A 7,110-nucleotide genomic window follows, 5' to 3' on the forward strand; every position below is an offset into this window, starting at 1 on the left:
ATCCGGAACGACCCTTTCTGGCGGTGGAGAGCCGCGGGGAGCGGCAGGCAGCGCTGCGGGGCTGCGGGCGGCGGGCAGGGCCGCGGGTGCGGTGGGTGTGTGTGTGTGTGTGAGAGCCGCCTGGCATCCACGGCATCCCCCGCTGCTCTCCCGGCTTTTAAACAACCAGTCGTGATTATTGGTTTTAAGTGTGTAGAGTGGAGGAGTGGAAGATGCTGGAAGATGCACCTGCTCGAAATGTAAACACGCGGCGGAAAAGGGAGGTTTAACTGTGATCGAAAGAAATACGAATGGAAGGAGAAAGATCGGTTGTTGGAGGAGGATTCTGGGTCTCGCCTTAGCTGTTTTTCCTCCGTGTGCCCGGGGAAACCGGGTGGCTTTCCCCGCTCCTGGCCTCATGTCTCCCGCTACTAAAACCGTGCTGGAAATTTGCAGGGGTGCTTTCGGCTCTGGCTCTTGAGCAGAACCCGCCCCGCCTGCAGCAGCTGGCGAGGAGAGACCGGGCTCAGGGCCCGGGGAGTCCCGGACCAGGGCACGGGGCTCTTCGGGAGGGGGAAAAGGCCGAGCGGTGGCCGAGGAAAACTTTCCGCGGAGGGAGGACCCCTCCCCCGTGCTCCTCGCCCGGATAAAGCCCTTCCTGACAGGGGAGGGAAGGGGCAGGCTACAGGGCAGGGGCTTCCCTTTGGTCTCAGTGTGTGTTCTGTAAAGTTGTGACAGATTATTAGTAAAGGGAGGGGTTACAAGTTTGATGAAGATATAACACACTCTGGACTATCCATCCTCGGGGCCCATTCATCAGCAGCAGAAGCGCGGAGATGGGGGGGAGAGAAGCTCGGTTCCTCTCCCCCACAGCAATTCATCACTGCTGAGGAGTCCTGAATCGGGGAGTCCTGTCCTTCAGCGACCCGCTCCCTGGCCGCCCCCTGGGATACCTGTTCGGCCAGCTCGGTCCCGGAGCAGCCCTCGGAGGGGCCGGGGCCGCTCCGTGCTCTCTCCGCGGCCGGGAGGGAGGCACGGCCGTCACTGCTCCGCAGCACCGGCGGGTCGCGGAGCGCGGACACGCACGGGGGTCCCCGCGTCCCTGTCACCCCGCCCAGGGGGACATCTCCTGCTGCGGGATAGAGGAAAGCTGAGAATCTGCCTACAGGAATCGCGAGAGATGGAAAGGGGCAGACGAATAGATAGATGGATGGATGGATGGATGGATGGATAGATAGATAGATAGATAGATAGATAGATAGATAGATAGATAGATAGATAGATAGATAGATAGATAGATAGACAGATAGATACAGACGGGGCGAGGATGCTCCTATGGTAGTCTTTTGTTTGGGAGTGAGTGATCCTCATTGTCTGTCGACGTGGAGAAGGGAGGAAATTAATTGCAACCAATTAATAATTAATCCCGTTTAAACAGCTTTATTATCACCCACGAACGACAGGGAATTGGTCTGATAACCCCCCGAAGACCGAATGTCAAGTTTAACCAAATAGTTATTGCTTTATCAAACAGAGTCTGCAAATAAATTAATCAAAAGCAAATATGTTCTTTGTGTGGCTCGTTTGCCGGTAATGGATGGATATGAAGATTTGCCGATATTATTGTCTGTCATTCAATCTAACAAAGTGAACATTTATTGCATATATATTAAAAATTATCCCTTAATCGAGTGGAGCTGGGGTTGCAGTTATTGGAGTCTTCCCAGAGGTGAAGTCCCCTTGGATAGGAGAGGGGAGGGCTGCTCTTCGCCTCCCGTGCGATTCCCTTCGGAACAAGTTTCAAAATTGCTTTAATCCACCGCTAAATTGAGCTGTTTTACTAACTGTCCACGATATCATAAACAGTTTGAGGAGCTAATGGACGAGATGTTATAAAAATAGTGGACGTAAAGCACAGAAGAGGCGATATATTCGCCCTGGAGTGGTGGCCGGAGACCCAGCCACGGCAGACAAGCCCTCTTTGTCTCCCCCTTGCTTACATCATTTTCTAATTAGGCATAAAATTGTCTTCATACACTGGTATCGCTGGCTTCATAAACATAACCATTATGGTTCATAAAGACCCCATTGTGGGGAGCCCCTCTCAAAATAGAAAAGGATCTGGAGAGGCCCAAAGAAAAAAACATCCCCTTTGTTTTCTCTTTTGAGAAGACGGATGGGCAATGTCACGCAGAAGATTACTTTAGACTATTAAATTGTCAGAAAGGAAGAATTTCCCTATTAATAAAGGGAGGATAGGGTGGTGATGCAGCTGGATGCTGGCCGGCCGGCGAGGCGCGGTGCCCGGTGCGGGACGCGCGGGGATGGCGGGACGCGGCACGGCACGGCACGGCACGGTCCGTGGGAGCCGGGGCATTCCCCCGTGGCATTTCCGGGAGCGGGGCCGGCCGTGGCTTGGTGCCACGCACCCGCGGACCAGCGGGCAGCCCCGGCCCCGGCGCCGGGATAACTGGATGGAGATGGATGGAGCCGCCTATCGCCCCCGACGCGGTGTCAGCCCCCGGACAATTACTGTCTCCAGAGGGATGGACAGACTGACTGACACTGACCTCTGCCCACGAGCCCACTGGCGGCCCCGAGGAGCTTATGTGCAATTTGCTGGATTTCGTTTACAATAACCCGACTTGACATAAATAACTCTCCATGCTGTGTCTACGCCCGCCTGACCTCCTGAACTAGCGCGGAAACACTGCCGTATTGATCAGGGGCGCGGGGTTTTTTGCTTCTTTTTTTTTTTTTTTTTTTTTTTTTTTCCTTTTCAGTTTGGTCCGTGACACCCGCTCGCTCCGTCCCGGTCCGTGCGCTGCCCCGAGCCGGACGGGCCCGGTCCCCGCGCGGGGGCGGCAGCGCGGCCCGGCCCGTTCTCCCGTTCTCCCCGCCGGGCTGAGCCCAGCCCTCCCGAGCCGGCACCGAGGTCCTGATTCCTCGGACCCTACTTTAACTTGGGGATGCTTTCCTAGCCAAACACGCGGGAGTTAAATTTCATGTCGCGACAGCTCTTGGCGAGCCGTGACTCCCGGTGAGGCTGGGCAGGGAAGCCCGGGAGGGCATGGGCTGTCCCAAAGCCTCCGCTCCTTTCCTCTCTCCCGTCCTTCCCCGCATCGACTCAGAGCCAGACCTTTGTTTCGGCCCCTGTTGGAAGCTCCGCGGGGCGTGCGGAGATGGACGGAGGAAAAAGAAATAATAAGGAACGAAAGCAAAGGGAGAGAGAGGGACTCTGCGGCAGAAGCCTTGCGGAGTGAGGCTGGTGTTATCCATTTAGTGTGACATATGGAAATCTCCCGGTGGGGCCACAATTAAAGGAGCCGGCCCTGCGTCCTTTATTCCCCGCTAACTTTTGTGTTAAATGTTAACAACCTGGCGCTATCCATTCTGGCTCTATTACCAAGTGAATGTTGACTCCAAGGCTGCCTTCCTTTCTGACTATTCTGGGGCTGCCTCCCATGCAGATTTATGTATTTTTGATATTAAATTCTTTCTAACATTACGCCTGCTCTCTTGTTGACTTTCATTGACCCTTGCCCTTGTCCCCATACTTTTCCATATTTAATACATGAACATTTTTGCCAGTGCCCTCCCCTCTTTGTTACCTCCCGGTTGACTGCTGTCCCTAATGGCATGTGCTGTTTGCTCTGTTGTTGAACTTGGTAGGGTCACATAGTCCTGTGCTGTGATATCCTCTGCATTTCCAGCCCTGCCATTCTGGGGAGGTGCCTTGTGGAACAAGCCTTTTTTTCCCCTAGCTACCGGCTTCCTAATGACTTAAGCAAACACCTTCGCTAATGATCCCCCAGGCTCCCTACTCCCCTCGGGGTTTTGTTTAGCTGAACTCCTAGTGCTCTGCCTGTCCCACTGGTAGCTTGGCCTCTCTGACCTGAGACATCGCAGCTCTTCTCCTTGGAGCGGGCTGCCTTGTCCAGCTCCGCCTGGGCCAAAGGCCAGGATCATGGGAGCATTGGATGCCACCAGCTGCTTGAGGTGACACCGAATTACAAAGAAGAACCGCCAAAGGAAACTTGGGCTCACACAGGCAAATGAATGTGTTCATTTATCTCCTCTGACTCCGCGGTTCGCGCCGTGCCTCGGCCCTACGGCTCGGCTGGGGGAGCGGCTAAACGTCCTTCCCAAGAAAGATTGTCTTACTTCTCCTAGGCCGGTCTGTTCAGTATCATTATGTGACCGGTTTTCAGAATTGAAGTTGCCTGGTGTTTTGATTCTTCCCTGCCTGTGCATTTGTGCCCTGGAGGTCCCTTCAAAATGGATGCTAATTGTTGGGGCTGCACACTGCTGCCTGCTAAAATGCCCCAGAGCTCCCAGGCCCTGCTCCTCAATGGCTTAATTGACAAGGACTTGTCTGTATTTAGGAGCAGCTGGTCCAAAGCATTGGCACATCAGTGCAATCTTAACACAGCATCCCTAGCCTGGAGGAGTATGAGGGTAAACGTGGTTAAAATGAAGGAAGATTTATAGTCGGCCCCCTTGGGTAATGCGACAGAAGACAGCTACCAAGATTTTCCCTAGTAGGGGTTTCATTCATCAGCTTCCCAGTCTTGGTAACGTGTCTAGGAGCCACGTTCCAGCTATTATTAATAATAGGAGGTGGCCATTTAGCACAATTAGGCAGGTGACAGTGTTCTACAATAATGCCTGGCCCTAAACGAGACGGGGAGCCGCTAACAGCCAGATCCGCGGCCGGGCAGCGCCGGGGCTCTGCGCCACAGCCGTGTCCCGAGTGGAGCTGGGCTGCTCCAGGGGGCAGCGAGCGCTCACCCACCTGCGAGGGCCGCAGCTCGCAGCTCCGTGTGCTGCCAGGGAAATCCTGTCAGGCAGCGGTTTTTATCCACCTTCCACGAGGGAGGCTGGGAAAGAGCATCTCCTGCAGAAATGCTCCCTCTGAACCCTGAGTTAAACCCTCTGAAGTCACACACCGGGGTTAAAAATCATCTTCAGGCATGTCTCCGAATTTTAAATTACGGTTCTCTTTAATTTCGGATGCACAGATGAAATATATAAATTTTTTCTCCTCTCTCTTTAAACCTTTCTCGTGAGCTTCCTGTTTATAGGATTTAGACTTACATGATTTCTAAACAGGAACGGCTGGGTTTATTTTCTGCACAGGGTTATTCAGCGTTTTACAAAGAAGGTTTATGGAGCGGCTTAAAAATAAGGGGTTTTTGTTGTTGTTGTTTTGCAATGTGTGGGAAATACTTTTATGTTCACACAGCTCACTCCATGAATAGGGATAATAGGTTCGGGATCCTCATTGAAATTTGAAGTTTTTAAACAGAAATTCCCTAACTTTTGCTCGTTTTCTCAACTTTTTTCGTAGGAACAATGCCAACATTGAAGCCCTCGGTTGGAGTCTGCACAGTTGGAGATCTTTGGTGCCATTTTAGACATCTTTGGATTTCATCAATCAAACTGACTGCAATTTTCCATAAAAACCCTGAATTTGGGTCAGAAAGTGGGCAAAGCAGATAAAGATCGTTCGAGCTGTCTTATAAGATGATAAATAGATATCCTTTCAGTCCAACAATGCAAGAAGTGCAGTTTTGTAATTCACTTCCATTGGTTTTAAATGCAGTGAGTCGAAACAATTTATACATGTTTTCCCATGGTTAGAAGATGTCTTTACATACTTGTCAATAGTAGCTTGACCTTTTTCCCCACTGAGCTACGAAGAGGTGCTTTTTTCCCCTCCCTTTTCGAGAATACAGAACAGAGTGGTTTGGGGTTGGCTTTTTTTTTTCTTTCTTTTTTTTTCTTTTTTTTCCTTTTCCCACTTCCTTCCTCTATTTCTTTTAGAGACTAAATCAATAAGATATTTCATCTTATCCTGAGGTTTAAGCAGATGGTAGATAGTTCACTGCAGTTCACCGTGGTGCTGCAGAGGAAGTATTTCACTCTGTGCTGCCGTGGGCGAGCGCCGCGGGTGAGGTTTTAGCCAGACCTGTTGGGTGTCCGCAGTGTGTTCTTGAACTTTCATTTAACGGGTGAGAAACCCTAAAAGTCTCGGGCGGAGACCTCTCTGGGTTCTGCCAAGCTGCCTCGGCAGGTAGAGCCCGGCTGTGGGGCCGAGGGGAGGGTTTCTGCCTCCTGGGTTTCTGTGTGCTCTCGAGCTGTCCCTACAGGAATGTCGCGTGGGGTGAAGCGCAGCCCATCGGATGCTACACGCATCCCAGTGGGGTCGGAACGGGCACCTGGCGTCGTGTGGGAGGCCCGAGCAGGTGTGGGAACACCTCCCGCATCAGCAGCACAGGGCGTCGGTCTGGGCGTGTTTCGGAGAGTGAGGTGGGAGCACTGACCTGGGTCTGCACGATAGGGAAACTGAGGCACGAAGCCGCTTTGCCACGGCTGGGACCAGGGGTGGCTCGGCGCTTGCCGAGCCCTGCCGATTGCTACGAAGCAAACTGGAGGACTTTTCTGGAAGGAGGGCAGGAGAGAAGGATACGTATTTCGAAGACTTGAACTCCTCTACTGAATCAGGGACATCTGCCCCGGGGGGAAAGCCCCCCAGGCCCCCACGATCCGCCGGCGCCCGGCCTGCCCTGCCCACGGGACAGCCTGCCGCTCGCTGGCCTCCCTCCCGGGCAGGGGAAAGCGGTGGAAGGACCAGGAGCGGAGATAAGGCTTCTGCTTTTCCTCCCCTTGCCTCGAACACGACAGCCCTGCCAAGTGCTGAACACTACCGCTAATGGATAATGACCTGCGGTGTGCAGCTGCCTCCTGCTCTTCAGATAAAGGCTGCTTTTACTATTAATTGCATTTGTAACATGAGCACAGTAGGTTCACAACCAAAACGATCCAGAAACGGCAGAATCCACGTTGCGACGGGCACAGCCGCCTTCACGAAGCATCCGGATCCTTCTGCAGAGCGCAGACGGGGTCCACAGGCTCTCGCTGTCCCCTGGGGGGAGAGCAGCCGTGGGGGAGGAGGGGGTGCAGGTGCCCAAGAGCATTTCCGCCCCTGGAAAGGGGCACGTGGAAAGCAGGAGGGAAATGGTTAAAGAAGCTCGTGGCCGCGGGTGGCTTCCCACGGTGCGTGGGTGAGAAGCACAGCCACTCACTGTGCCGTGCAGATTTCGGGGCTGAGGGAGTTCCCCGCCCTGA

The 7,110-nt window shown here is 53.3% G+C and overlaps 1 long non-coding RNA gene across 1 annotated transcript in view; it reads left to right on the forward strand.

Moving 5' to 3' along the window:
• Positions 1-5,530, forward strand: part of LOC134419062 (uncharacterized) — a 7,657-nt gene extending 2,127 nt beyond the window's left edge. The window contains exon 2 of the long non-coding RNA XR_010027959.1: positions 5,330-5,530. This is a non-coding gene — a long non-coding RNA (uncharacterized LOC134419062). The remainder of the gene's footprint in view (positions 1-5,329) is intronic.
• Positions 5,531-7,110: the final 1,580 nt, after the last annotated feature.

This window comes from Melospiza melodia, chromosome 5 (genome assembly GCF_035770615.1).
Source record: "Melospiza melodia melodia isolate bMelMel2 chromosome 5, bMelMel2.pri, whole genome shotgun sequence".
Lineage (NCBI taxonomy): Eukaryota > Metazoa > Chordata > Aves > Passeriformes > Passerellidae > Melospiza > Melospiza melodia.